This window comes from Cryptomeria japonica, chromosome 6 (genome assembly GCF_030272615.1).
Source record: "Cryptomeria japonica chromosome 6, Sugi_1.0, whole genome shotgun sequence".
Lineage (NCBI taxonomy): Eukaryota > Viridiplantae > Streptophyta > Pinopsida > Cupressales > Cupressaceae > Cryptomeria > Cryptomeria japonica.
In genome coordinates this window covers 592,934,467-592,950,561 of record NC_081410.1, presented here as the reverse complement: position 1 = coordinate 592,950,561, position 16,095 = coordinate 592,934,467, and positions in this window count along the sequence as shown.

Genomic DNA, 16,095 nt, shown 5'->3' with positions numbered 1-16,095 from the left:
ACTGAACTCAAACACTTAAACAATTTAGTAGGCAATCGGTAAAACAATTTTACTAACAAATCAGTTAAAACAAATGCAAACCAAACAACAAATAAAGCATTCACCCACAAGAGCACAATCATCATAACACAAGAGGTTTTGACGTGGAAACCCAAATGGGAAAAACCATGGTGAGATGAAACTCACAAGTAACTATCTGTAGAATAGAAACCAGACCAGTTAAGGTCTTACAATGTTCTTCACTAGAACACATCCTATTAGGAATCTAGATCTCTATTAGGAGATAAGTCTAGTTAAAGACTACCTTGTGAGAGGATTTCAAATCCACGGTTGTGAACCACCTTGTTAGAGGATTTACAAAGGCTTTTCTGGGCCTACCCGGTTAAGGGTTTCACACTTGTCGAAGATGTGAGTAATCAACAAGTGAGTGATCTAACAAATAGCACAGTATGCTTGGTTAGATCCTTGATAGCTCATTTTTAATGCATTTCAGCATTACTTCAGTCTTCAATATTCACACAGATCAAATCTTCTCTCTATGATCGCATACACAAAACCCTCATCAATACTAAAAACCTATCAACTACCAAAACCCTAGACATGATGTCCTTATAAAGGAATCCGATTTCATATCGGTCCAATAGGATTACATTGCAAGTTCCTAGGTTCAGTGCATCTGGACACATTTGGTAACACGACACTGAATCACCGCCAAAGTGTCAGTGGATGATAACTCATCACAAAAATAATACCGGTTGGTAACTCATCACATAGTAATACCGGTTCATACATTTACCTATTACCGGTTCACATATTTTACTGATTACCGGTTTGTCAAAATGAAGAATGGGAAAAATAATAGCTTCCGCTTTAGTTCCTTCATACTGCTTGAGATCCTCGAACCGCTTTGGGTCTTCATATCGCTTGAGATCGGTAAACACTTTCTGCAAAACACTAATAGTCTAAAGACTATAATACATAATACCGGTTGAGCATAACTCATACATACAAAAAGTGATCTCAAAACAAGTGCGTGTCCATCAATGACAATCACAACATTATCATAAAAAATGCCAACACTTGACCTATCTAATATATTTTACTTGTTCAAACATGACAAGTGAATTTAAAGCTCCTGGTACATATAATCTGGATCCTCCGTATCTTTAATAATTTCTAAATTTTTTTCATGATCTTCAATAGGCAACCTCCACTTTTGGTTGCCAGGTCCTCTTTTTGGCAATGTCTCCAACTACAATCTTGTTGCTATTACTAAGTGACTGTAGTGTAGAACTTTTTGGCTAGGCATATAATCAATGAATGTTATGTTAGGGTTTCAAGCAGATCTGAAGCAAATATGAACTAACAATTATATGCAGATTTAAATACAAAAGATAAAGAAATAAAATAGGACACAGATAACACAAAGATTTAACGTGGTTCACCTAGAATGGGTTATGTCCACCATACACAGCCATCCAATCTTTCTTATTATCCAACAAAAATAGTACATCAACCTTACAATGCCTTAAGCATCCTAGCCACTTATAACATGCGTTTTTAGGGCAACAATCAAAGTCGGCCTTTTTAAGGTTTTATTACAATGTCGGTTTTCATAAAAAAAAATACCCCCAAATTTTTTTTTCTCGGGGGCTCCTACCCCCGAACCCTCACTTTTCTCGGGGGCTGCCACCCCCAAACCCCTACCTAGGGCCCAGTCCAGCCCCGGACCCCGGCAAGGATACATGCTGAGTGTACAGTACTTTGCTGATCAGTCGCCACATTTCAACAATCTCCCACTTGGAGACTGATCAGGCTCCACACCGAACAATCTCCCACTTGGAGACTGATACTACATGATACCACTGTACATGCAACATCCGCTGGATAAAACACTAGGATGCGACTGGTATAAATTCCACAATTATCAATCAAGAAGACCAACAGAAACTGATGAAGAAATCAACTTCTCCTGTGGAACTGCCTTTGTGAACATATCGGTGGGATTCTCACTTGTGTGAATCTTCTCAAGCCATAACTGACCCTCCTCCAAAATAGTCCGGATGAAGTGGTTCTTGAGCTGAATGTGCTTTGTCCTTGAATGAAAAGCAGAGTTCTTCGCAAGATGAATGACACTCTGGCTATCAGTATACAATGGGCTATCCTCTTGTGTCTGACCCAATTCCTCCAAAAAACATTGCAACCAAATCTTCTCCTTGTTGGCTTCTGTAGTAGCAGCATACTCAGCTTCAGTGGTTGAAAGTGTAACAACCTTTTGCAGCCTAGAAACCCAACTGACTGCAGTTCCCCCTATAGTAAAAACATACCCTGTAGTACTCCTCCGTGAATCAATATCACCCACCATATCAAAGTCAACAAATCCACTCAGAGCAGCATTAGATCCTTTGAAACATAATTCCTTCGTAGTAGTTCCTTTCAAATATCGAAGAATCCATTTCACAACATTCCAATGTTCCATGCCTGGATTACTCATAAACCTGCTCACAACTTCCACTGCATATGCAATATCTAGCCTTGTGCATACCATTGCATACATCAGACTGCCAACAACTGATGAATATGAGATGTTAGACATTTTATTAACCTCTTCCTGTGCCTTTGGGCACATCTCCTTAGACAATTTGAAATGACAAGCCAAAGGTACATACTAACTGCTTTTGCATCCTACATGTTAAATCTTTTCAACACCTTCTTTATATACTCACTTTGGGACAAATTCAAGGTTCTATTTTTCTTGTCCCGTGTAATCCTCATACCAAGAATTTGCTTAGCTACACCCAAATCCTTCATAGCAAATGACTTGACTAATTTTTGTTTAAGATCATTTATATGTTGCATGTTAGACCCAACAACAAGCATGTCATCAACATAAAGCAACAAGATAATATAACTGCAATTACAAATCTCTTAAAATATACACAATGATCAGAATGACATCTATGATAACCGTGTTTAGCCATGAAACTATCAAATTTTAAATACCATTGTCGGGGTGCTTGCTTTAGGCCATACAAACTTTTCTTCAACCTGCACACCAAGTTCTCCTTTCCTTTGATCTCATATCCCTGTGGTTGCAACATTTAAATTTCCTCCTCCAAATCTCCATGCAGAAAAGTGTTAGAGTATTCGAGTATTTACTTGATTAATTAAACATTCTTTGTTTAATTATTTAAGTTCCCTTTATCTCTTTTACACTTAAGCTAACTTTAGGTGCATATAATTAATTATTTTAATTAATTATTATGTGCAAACCTAGGTTTTCCCTTTTTAGGGTTTCTTGACCTATTAAAGGTTGAGTTCTTTCTTTTCATTGTAAGAATCACATTACATATTTTTGTGAATATTGAGCTCTCTCTTTTTGAGCATATTCTCTGTGTTTTGTATGTTCTTCAGATTTTGCTTCATTGCTTCTCCTTGTAACAGGTTATTCAGCTTGCAGAAGATCTTCAGGCTCCTGTGGTGTTGCATTTTCTCAACTCCTATATGGTATCAGAGCTCAGATCTGCAGCTACCTGTTCCTATTTTTTGAGAATTTTGCATTTGAAGCAGATCTGGGGTTTCAAGCATTTTTTTGTGTGCTTAGGGTTAAGGTTTTTTTTTCTGAGCACTTTGGGCCTAAACAGACTTCACCATCGTGCTCAGAAGACCCCAAAACCCCTATAGTCATATAAAATTTGTCCATTTTTGACCCCTGAGCATTTGGGTGATTTTCCTTTTCTCTCCAAGCCAGGTCGTACGACCCTGTCACGCAAATCGAGAAAAAAAAATTTGAAGGAAAAAAATAATTGCCTTTTTATGGCATGCAGGCCGAATTGTTTTGATTTTTCAAAAAAAAAATTTCAAAAAAAAATCAAAACAAATCAAAAAAAAAAAATGCATTAAAAAAGGGTTTTTTTATAAACCCAAATTGTTGGGTACCGGACCTGACAGTCCAGCGCCGTACGGAGTTGTCAGGCCGACCCCACCCGGCGCTCCGGCACTGCTCTCCCGCCGACGTGTCTCTCCGGCGTAGCTCCCAGCACTCCAACATAGCTCTCCCACCGGCGTGTCTCTCCGGTGCTGCTCCCGGCGCTCCGATCACAGCTCTCCCGCCGGCGTATCTCTCCGGCGCCACTCCCGCCCCTCCGCTCGCCGCTCCCGCACCATCGGCGAGCCACCATCGCCCAGGCTGCACCACTTCCACCGCATCGCTCTGCCTCTGTGCCACCTGTGCCCTGCCCGAGTGCTGCTCCGCCTCTACGCCACCTGCGCCCGGCCCGAGCACCACCTCCGCCCGGCCCGAGGACCACCTCCGCCCGAAGCACAACCAGTCCCTCCTCTCTAGTCTTTTTGAGAGGGGGTTGGTTTTTTGGGCCTAGATTGTGCATCCGGAGTCAGATTTTGGCAAAAAAATAGGCGTTGGAAAGGTGATTCCGAGCCGGACCTTGTGGTGGTGGAATTTGTTCTTGGATCTTCTATTTGACTATGTTTTTTACTAGTCAAAGTCAGGCTTCTTTTTTGCACTTCCGGGGCCATAGAATGGGCAAACAGACTCCTTTTTTCGAGAACAAATAGGTGTCGAAAAGCTGGTTTTGAGGCCGACCTCATGGTGTTGGTAATTTATTCCAATTTTGCTATTTGACTATGTTTTTTTACAGTCAAAGTGAGGTCTCTTTTTTGCACTCCGGGAGACGTAGAATGAGCATCCGACCTCCGTTTTTTGAAAACTTTATATTTTCGGAAAGCGTGTTATGTGCACTTTCCAGAAATATGAATTTTTTTTTCCAGATTCTACTCTATGCATATTTTATTCAGTTTTTTGCTTTTCAGCACTCTAGTGGATATCGTGGTTGTTTCAGGTCCTGGGATCTCTTTTCTGAGTAGGGTGTCTCTATTTTGATTCTCGTTTCTATTTCCAGTCTACTTATCGTTGTAGCTTGTAATTGTGCAAACGCACTGAGATAAAGTGCCATCATGCATTGTTTACTTGGAATCTTGCATATCTTGTGTCTTGTTGTACATGCACTGTTGATCAAGTGCCATGAGGGGGTTGATGTTTGCCTATTGTTTGCCATCTTCCTTTGTCAAGTGAGTGTTCCTTCCATGACATTTGCCTCATGATGATGTGTCTCAGCACCTTTGATGTTCTTGGTTCTTCGTCATGCAGTTGTTTTGGGCTGTCCTTTTCAGTGTTCTTGTCCCTCTCCCACTTCTGCATTATGGGGAGGTTTATCCTGTTGGATCTAATGCTTCCGTGGTTCGATTGATCAGCTCTTTAGGCTTTGGTTTCTCATGCCATCTATATCTTCGATTTCACTTGTTTTGCCTTGTTTGCCTCCTGATTCGAGTAGTGTCATTTGAGGGCACTCATGCAGATTACAGTCTTCTCTACCTGATCATGTTCTAGTTCAGTGGATGTTCTTCAGATCACCAGTTATTCTTCGACAGAGTTTGCAGGGTCATCATACTTTAGTGATATTTTTTCCATCTCTTTTTGGAGTAGAGTTTTGTTCCCACGTGGTTTTCTCTATTTCTCCAGTTCATAGAGATTTCATTGTATTTGGGTACTTGATCAGGCCTTGTTGTCGGGACCCATCTTTATTGCTTTCAGTAGCTGTTCTAGGTTTTAGCTTCTCCCTAAGTCTAGCTTAAGGGGGGGTGTTAGAGTATTCGGGTATTTACTTGATTAATTAAACATTCTTTGTTTAATTATTTAAGTTCCCTTTATCTCTTTTACACTTAAGCTAACTTTAGGTGCATATAATTAATTATTTTAATTAATTATTATGTGCAAACCTAGGTTTTCCCCTTTTAGGGTTTCTTGACCTATTAAAGGTTGAGTTCTTTCTTTTTATTGTAAGAATCACATTACATATTTTTGTGAATATTGAGCTCTCTCTTTTTGAGCATATTCTCTGTGTTTTGTATGTTCTTCAGATTTTGCTTCATTGCTTCTCCTTGTAACAGGTTATTCAGCTTGCAGAAGATCTTCAGGCTCCTGTGGTGTTGTATTTTCTCAACTCCTATAAAAAGCAGTCTTGACATCTAATTGTTCAAGATGTAAATCATCTGTAGCCACAAGACTAAGTACAGTTCTAATTGAAGTCATTTTTACAATTGGAGAAAATATTTCATCATAATCTATACCCTTTTTCTGTGAAAAACCTTTTACCACAAGTCTGGCCTTATATCTTTTCTGACCTCTTTCCTCCTCCTTCAGCCAATAAACCCATTTGTTAGGCAAGGCTCTTTTTTCTACAGGTAAAGGGACTAAGTACCAAGTCTTTTTCTTCATCAAGGAGTCCATCTCCTCTTTCATGCCTAGCTGCCACTATTGTTTGGCATCCACCTGCATTACTTCTTCATATTCTTCTGGTTCACCAGAATCCATTAATAAAATAGAATACAAAGAAGGAGAAAATCTTTCAGGGGGTCTACTTGTCCTCGTAGAACATCTAACACTTGCAGGAGTTTGTGGGACAATCTGTTGTTGCTGAGCATCAGGTACCTGTGGCATTTCATTTTCAGGAATCTCATCCAACACCACATATTTTTGTTTGTCCTGTTCATACTTCTTTTCCTGCATATGTTCTTTATACATAACCTTCTCATTGAATATAACATCTCTACTTCTAATTATTTTCTTATTTTCAAAATCCGATAACTGATAGCCATATTCATCTATCCCATATCCAATGAAGGTACATTTCTGAGATTTAGCATCAAGCTTGGTTCTGTTTTCTTTATCAACATGGACAAAAGCTTCGCAACAAAAAGTTTTTAGAAAAGAATAATTTACCTTTTTACCAGTCCATGCCTCCTCTAGAATACCACCATCCAAAGGGGTTGAAGGTCCTCTATTTATCAAATAGACAGCAGTATGTACAACATCTGCCCAAAAATGTAAGGGCAATCCAGCATGCAATCTCATGCTCCTCGCGCATTCCATGATAGTCCTATTCATTCTCTCTGACACACCATTTTCCTGTGGAGTTCCTGGAACCGTCTTCTGCTTTCGAATCCCATTTAAGGAGCAGTAATCTTCAAATTCTTTCTTGCAATACTCACCTCCATTATCCGATCTGAGACACTTCAACTTTTTTCCTGTCTCATTCTCAACCAAAGCTTTCCATTTCTTAAAAGTTTCAAAAATATCTGATTTTTGTTTTAGGAAATATACCCATGTTTTTCTAGTTGAGTCATCAATAAAAATAACATAATAACAAGAGCCACCAAGAGATGATACTTGAGCTGGTCCCCATACATCTGAATGTACAAGGTCTAACTTCTCACTCTTCTTCTCTTTCCCAACCTTGAGAAATCTGACTCTTTTCTGTTTACCATAAACACAGTTTTCACAGAACTCTAAATCAATCTTCTTTAGTCCTGGCAATAGATTTTTGGAGTGAAGGGTTTTCATCACTTTCTCACTCATGTGCCCAAGCCTATGGTGCCACATTATCGAATCTGTTCTTGCAACATTTATTGTTGTTGTCCCTGTAGTAACTTTATCTGTAGCAACTAAGGTAGAGTAAGTGTTACCAGTACATAGATATAATGTGCCTACCTTCGCACCTTTAGCTATTACTAATGATCCTTTAGCGACCTTCCACATATTGTCTGAGAAGGTAACTATGCAACCTTCACTACCTAGTTGCCTTGCAGAAATTAAATTTCTTCTTAAATTAGGAACATGTCTTACCTCCTGCAGAAACCAATCATTTCCATTTTGCAACTTGATCTTTATCTTTTCTTTTTCGACAATTTGACAGGGCTCATCATCACCCAAATATACCTGTCCAAAATCACCTTGAACATAATCTAGAAAATATTTTCTATGGGGTGTAGCATGAAATGAAGCCCCAAAATCTATTACCCAAGAATCATTAACATTATCCAAACTTAAGATTAAAGCATCTTGTAAAGTATTACTTGCAATATTAGCTTCCTTACTATCATTTTCATTTTTGTCTCCTTCTTTGTTTTTCCGAGACCAACAGTCTTTCTTTAGATGACCAGGCTTTCCGCAGTACTAGCAATATTTCTTTCCTCTAGATTGAGAGCATCCTTTCTTTGATTTCCCTTGTGACTTCTCATTCCCAGGGCCTTTTCCTCTTTCCTTTGATCTTCCTCTATTCTCCACATTCAAAACACTACCCGATGATGTTGAAGTCTCACCTGTGCTTTTCCTTTGCATTTCCTCGCTTAGGATAACACCAACAATATCATCAAATACCAAAGTATTTTTACCAGAGACAGAGTTACTTATAACCATAACCAAGCTATTCCAGCTTTCTGGCAAAGAACATAAAATCAAGAGAGTCCTAACCTCTCCTGCAAAGGTAATTTTTACCGAAGACAATTGACTAGTAATTGTATTAAATTTATTTAAGTGCTCCGCTATAGATCCTCCCTCACTCATTTTCAAATTAAACAAACCCTTCATAAGAAATACCTTATTCGAAGTTGAGGGTTTCTCATACAACTTAGTCAATGTTGCCATCAAATCTACAACCATTTTTGCTTCTGTTATATTAAATGCTACAGATGGCGCAAGGCACAATTGAATGGATCCCAGTGCCTTTCTATCTAAAATGTCCCACTCTTCATCTGACATTGTGGTCGATTTCTTTGCCTTTCCTTCCAATGACTACCACAAATCCTTTTGATACAGGTAATTCTCCATCTGCATTTTCCATAATTGATAATTTTGACCGTTAAACTTTTTGACCTTGAATTTGGAATGCTCCATTGCTCCCACTCAAATCTGAAAGTCCTGCCAATTTATAAAAAACCTCGCTCTGATACCAATTGTTAGAGTTTCAAGCAGATCCGAAGCAAATATGAACTAATAATTATATGCAGATTTTTATACAAAAGATAAAGAAATAAAATAGGACATAGATAACACAGAGATTTAACGTGGTTCACCCAGAATGGGTTACGTCCACCATACACAGCCGTCCAATCTTTCTTATTATCCAACAAAAATAGTACATCAACCTTACAATGCCTTAAGCATCCTAGCCACTTATAACATCCATTTTTAGGGCAACAATCAAAGTCAGCCTTTTTAGGGTTTTATTACAATGTCAGTTTTCATAAAAAAAATAAGCCCCAATTTTTTTTTTCTCGGGGGCTCCCGCCCCCGAACCCGCACTTTTCTCAGGTGCTATCACCCCCAAACCCCTGCCCGGGGCCCAGCCTGGCCCCGGACACCAGGAAGGATATGTGTTGAGTGTACAGTACTTTGCTAGTGAGTTGCCACATTTCAACATGTTACACTATTTGTATCTATCTTTATTTGTTGATAATAGGAGCCTTCAATAACAACTGAACCAGTGGGATATTGTTGCCCATCATCATCACTGACTGATTCTAATAACTTGCATTTTGGTTGTGTGCATATCAATAGATAATAATCTACACTTTCAGTATTGTGAGGATCAACAATCACTGCAAAAATATCACCTGTGAAAATAGATAGTGCACACATATATATTACAAGCAATATTAGTTCATTACACATTTTTAAATTAATGAAGAATTTAAAAAATTGTACATGTACATATATGTATTTTACAAAATATGCATGCACGCACCTATGACAACTAAATCAGAAAAACGTTCATAATCAGTTGAATATAGAGGATCATGAATATCAATAATGTCACTATCTTCGTAAGGAGGCATTGTGATAAAATCTTTCATATCCCATTGCAAAACATATCCATTAGCAATATTTTGACAATGAGTATCTCTGTTGTTCGTAATGCAATCAACACAAAAACATGATTTTCCTCTTGCAAGAATAACACGAGGCTTGCTAAATCCCATAGTCATGACTTGATGAAAACTTCTAATACCATTAATTGATTGACAATTATAAGGATTTGATCGATCAATATCTGATAATGTACAAAAATTATTTAGTCAATTTTAGTTCATTTCACACACACATTATATATATACACTTGAATTTTAAAAATAATTCAAGAACACCAAGAATGTTTAATAAAAATTATATATATATACCTTTAACTTCCCAAAAATAACGCTTGTTGTAAGTTGTATCATGACCAGCAAAATGATTTTTGCACCATTCAATAATATCATTAGAATTACGTATGGTGTTACTTGTACAAAAGCTCTTTCTTTAGAAAATTGGACAACCCAAATATATATATATATATATATATATATATATATATATATATATATATATATATATGAAGATAATTTACCTACAAGTTCATGTTGGTGAAGTGCACGCTTCACACATACTCCTGCTCCATCATGCTCTCCTTCTCCATGTCCACTCTCAAAGAAGTTCCACAAAACCTTTATGCTACATCAAGCATGTTGTAGGGATAACCAGTTAAAATCTTTTGCAGACTTAAATTGCCCTGACATGAATAACATATATATTAAATATATATATTTAAACTTTTGACCTGTTATATACAATCAAATCATATATATATATATGAAAACTTAAATAATCAATTTCAAATCTAATGTACTTACCGACACATCCATATGACCAAATCCAATGTTGTGTACATTTTATCCCACGATCTTTAATATCTTCAAAAAACATTCGAAAACAATGTGGTACATAGCTCCTATCATGACACGTATCATCACTGATATAGAAATGGACCTCCTTGATGATAATGCATTCATTTTTATTACTCTCTATATCATCCACATTAAATTGTGCATGTCTATAGAAAACTTGTACAAATATTGCAACTTGATCAGAATGATAATATTGACTTTGAATTTTTGTGTGAGGACTAAATGTATAGTTCTCAAAGAAATCTACAATTGAAAGAATACAACCTGGTGGAAAACAATTCTTTGAGTCACAAAACTATTTAGCTTGCCATCTTGCACCATGAAAATGTTGGATATGTGGATATATCATATTACGAAATCTATCTATAAACTGAATGTAGGGAAATTCACTCTCTTTCAACATAATTTTTTTGGATTCAGTTCCTGACTTACTTTGGTATGTCTCATATTCAAATCTCTTCCATATAACTAGTGCATGAATATCAAAATTCTTTGTTTGCAACACAAACATACTCAAAAATCCATAATCATTGCATTCAACTTTTATACATTGTAGTTTGAACTCATCGGAATCTTCTAATTTATCACATAAAATAGACTTAACAAATTGTGTTGTACTTGTAGGAATGACTAGATTTGGATTAATTGTTGGCATGAACTTCTTATATGATTACAAGTGTAGATGAAATTCAACATGATTTCGACAACAACAAGTTTCACATACCTTATTTATGCATACAAAGCAAGGACAAATCTCTCAAACATCTTTTGACAAATCTTTACATCTAAAAAATTCTTGCTTGAAAGCTTCAAACAGTTCACTTTGTGTTGTATTTAAGAAATGTTTTGGATGTGTAATCTTTTTACCATCTTCATCTATCATCTGTATAGTATCCCTTCTATTGGAAGAAACATGAGATTGGTTGGTCCAATAATCAATGACCTGCCTTTTTACTTTTTTCATAAATTTTGTCTTTTCTAGGAACCCTACAGATATTTTCCCAATTCTTTTCGATGTTTCCATCCAACATATTTCTCTTCCTAATGTATCTTTGAATAGTTCTTCTAGATACATTCATTCATTGAGAAATTGCATTAACTTTTTTTTTACGAGTCAATTCCTTACTAGTAATCAGAATCATAAATGTTCTACGTGCAACACTTAAATCAACACCTCAACTTGTGTTCTGAATACAATTCAATGCTTCTTGTAAATTTTTAATTATAGTTTCTTTTACTAATGTATCACTAAAACTTTTCTTATTACCAACACCCAACAAGTCCAAAATAGGTTTCATTTCCCTTTTCCTAAATAACTTAGCAAATAATTGTGCTCTTCCAACAATAGACTTATTTTTAAAATAATCATCCCACAAATTCTTACAATGCAATTTTAATGTGCTTTTAGGTATCATATCTTTAGATGGAATTTCATTGAAAAGACTATCTTCATCCATTTCCATCAAATTTTTCATACCAGAAAAAAAAAAAATCATCTTGTACCTGAATAGATGTTTCTTGAACATCGTCAGGTTGATCTTGAACAACAACAGATTGTTGTTGACTACGTTTTGTATGACCTTTCATCTTATCATCCCTTTTATGATCATACAACCTTTATCTAGTCCTCTTATTCCCCATTGCAAAAAATATTTAGATCTTCAAAATTTTGTGCTTTGAACCTAAAAAACAACACATGCAAATATGCATATCTTCAAAATTTAGTGCTTTGAACTAAAGAGGTTATATATCTAATAACTTTTTGTCGGTTCTTAACAAAAAAAATGTAATTAGTGAAATGTATAAATAATTTTGCATTCTTAAACTTAACATGTGTAAATTTCATCCATTTAGATCATTTGACTTGAAGTCCAATTTTTATAATTTAGAAAATGAAAAAATAAGGCTCAAGAAACTTAGGAGCATTGATCAAAAGTAAGAATTAAGTATACTTTAATTAGATACATTTGACTATATGCAATGTACATATGAACGTGATTTAATAACATTAATTGCTTAAAATCACTTGGCTAATATATATAGAGAATTTGAGTCAAGTATTAGGAAATAAAATATAATATAATTCAGTACTAAATGGTGTTGGATATATGGCCAAGAAATGGTTATCGTCATATCGCAGTGACTAAAGAATATGGTTAATCTAAAAAATATTTAATTTCAAAAAAAACATCTAATATTGTAAATTAAGCATGATTGAAAAAATAATTTCAAATAACATACTTGGAAAGGATAGACGCCTTCCGAAAAAAAATTCAAAATCTTTGCCCCTTTACAAAATTAGAAATATTTGCCCCTTTATAATCTTCCTACTCGCTCCAAAATGCCACTTTATTTGAAAAAAAAGGATTGTTTGCAAAAATAACTCTTATTATTTTCACATTTGATTGATTTGGTTTTTTTAATGAAAAAAATAATTCTTTTTTATATGTGGTTCAAGCGACCGGTCATGTCAGCCCTCACAGTTCTAGCTGGAAGGGTTCCAACCAGAACTATTTTTTAATTGTTCCGGCTAGAACGACTTATGTGGAATGCCAAGTGGTAGCCACATCAACAAAAATGATGATTTTCTCAAATTTGTCACTTCTGCAACAAAATTCAATACGTAAATTAAACCTATTAAAAAAATTAAAAATACACTTTTTTAGAGATCGAAGTCACGATTCTACTCATATAATTTTTGTAATGTTTTTATTACATTTAATATATAAAAAATAAAAAATACTACAACTAGGTATTCTTTTGTTCGATATGAGTCTGCTTTGAAAACAAAAAAAAAAATCAAATCACTTCAAAAAAAATTGAAAAAAATATGGTTCACTAGAAGAAAGAGTCTTCTCCAAAAGGGTATTTTTAGTTTTTGGATTATCATAAATGGAATAGACAAATTGTGGTGAGAGACAAAAACTGTCAAATTTTGGTGTATTCGACTTCCAAATGCTATTACAAAGAAAATATACATCAATTTTTTTTTCATGCACTATATAAATATGTGATCTATAACTGATATCAAAATGGGAAAAAAAAAGTTGATTTACATTTACTTTTGAGGTGGGAACCAAACCCCTTGCTTTTCAGCGTTTTTCAACAATAAAAAAATGGGCTTTAAAGCTAAAAAAAACATATAAATTATTGACAACAAAATTTCAAAAAAGAGTAGACTTAAACTTTAACAAATTTTATACATTTCATCAGTTTACATCATCTTCAAATTCAAAATGAAAATGACACTTTTATGGCGGCGAAATTGAATAGTTATTGTTGTGTTAGCCTTTTCCTTTGTAAAAGTGTGACACAGGTTTGAACTTTTACCCATCAACCTTAATATTTACACTCTCAACTATCTTTTTAGTTCTCTACATTTGAATGCTTTACTCTTGGTAGAGTATCCAAGAAATATACCTTCATCACACTTAGCATCAAATTTTCCAGTAACATCATCTCTCTTAATAAAATATTTACTCCCAAAATTTTTAAAGTAGCTAACATTAGGAGTCTTACCATTCCAAAGTCCATATGGTTTTTTATCATTACCTTTCTTAAGAAGTACCTAGTTCAAAGTATAAACAACTGTACTAACTTCTTCCCTCTAAAACATCTTAGGTACTGCACCTTGTATCAACATTGTCCTAGAAGCTTCCACAATTGTCTTGTTCCTTCTCTCAACAATTCCATTTTGTTGTGGAGTTCTAGGTGCTGACATTTGCCTCTTAATTCCCTGTTCATCAAAAAAATTCACAAACTCATCAAAAGTGAACTCACCTCCCTGGTTAGATCTCAGACATTTCAAACTCTTCCCAGTTTCCTTTTCAACTGAAGGTTTAAATGCCTTGAATTTACTGAAAGCCTCAGACTTTTCTCTCAGAAAAGTTACCCACATCATCTTTGAAAAGTCATCAGTAAAAATCATAAAGTACTTATCACCATAATAGATTCTAGTCCTCATAGGACCACATAGATCAATGTGAACCAAATCAAGAATATGCTCTGAAGAATAAGTTTTACTCTTAAAAGATATAGAAGTCATCTCACCCAGCTAACAGTCCTTACACAACACATTGTCTAGTTTCACAAGTATTCAGATGAAAAAGATTACCTCTAGTCTGTTTTCCAGTAGCAATCAACTCTCCTTTACTTCCAAGGATGCTGCACACTCCACTCTTAAATTCAAGAAGATTTCCTTTATCATTTAATTTTCCAACACTCAGTAAGTTATGTTTTAATCCATCTACCCAAAAGACAACATCTACATTACTTTTTCAATTCAATGAAATAGATCCTTTACCTTTAACCATGCAAGATGAGTTGTTACCAAACCTTACTACACCGCAATCAAATTCTTGAAGAGATAAGAACTTGTTTCTATCACCGGTCATGTGGTGTGAGCAACCACTATATATTATCCATTCATCACTGCTATCCATGTGTGATACCAAAGATTTTTCATCGGTCAAATCTTCCTTCACAGCAACAAAGACAATTTCCTCATTGTCCTCTTCCTCAGATTCCTCATCTGTCACACCTTCATCTTGCAACATAGCAATGTTTCTTTCCTTTTCCTTTAAATTTCTTGAACTTTTCATTTTTATCACCATTAGGACAATTTGCAGCAATGTGTCCAATCTTATTGCAGGATAAACACTTCAGAGGAAGTGGAAGTTTACCTTTGTACTTATCGATGCCTCTAGGAAATCTTTTACCCAATAGTGCATCAAGTTCCATCAAATGATCTTCATCATCACCATATGGGTAAGTGCATCGAGATGGTGAACAGAAAAGTGGCCACATGCTAAAAAAAAAAAAAAATTTCGTAACCCGTACGGGTTCTAAAATTTCAAAAACGTGCTAGGCTTGGTAACACCAAGCCTAGAGAAAAAATAATTAAAAAAACCAAAAGTTCCTCAAAACCCATACAGGTTTTGAGGAACATTTTTTTTAAATAAAAAAATTTAAATTTTCTCAAAACCCGTATGGGTTTTGAGAAACATATTTCTTTTGTTTAGGCCATAGGTTTTGGCCATTTTCAATGCCAAAACCCATGGAACAACAGCAAGGAGAAACCAAACAAAGCATTGAACCCACACGGGTTTGCAACAATTTTTTATTTTCCCATCATCAAAAGCAATTTTCAACAATGACACCCCATTGAACAGGTAAGATTTGATTTCTTTGATTATTTTTATTTGTATTTTAATTAAATTAGGGTTTTTTAATTGATTTAAGTTTTGTTTTTATTAATTTGATGTCATATTCTTCAAGCAATCCCCAAAAATAAAATAGACAACAAAGACCTCCTCCTGCACAAGCAACACAAGAAAACCATGTTAACATTGCACAAGAGCAACAAGAAAACCCTCAAAATCCTGAAAATGCTGCTCCTCAACAACCATCACCACCCCGAAACCCTCCACGTCCTCCATTAGATCATGTAGATGCCACACAAGAGGATCTCATCAATCGCCTTACACAAAATAGTGCCCAAATTTCTATATTGGT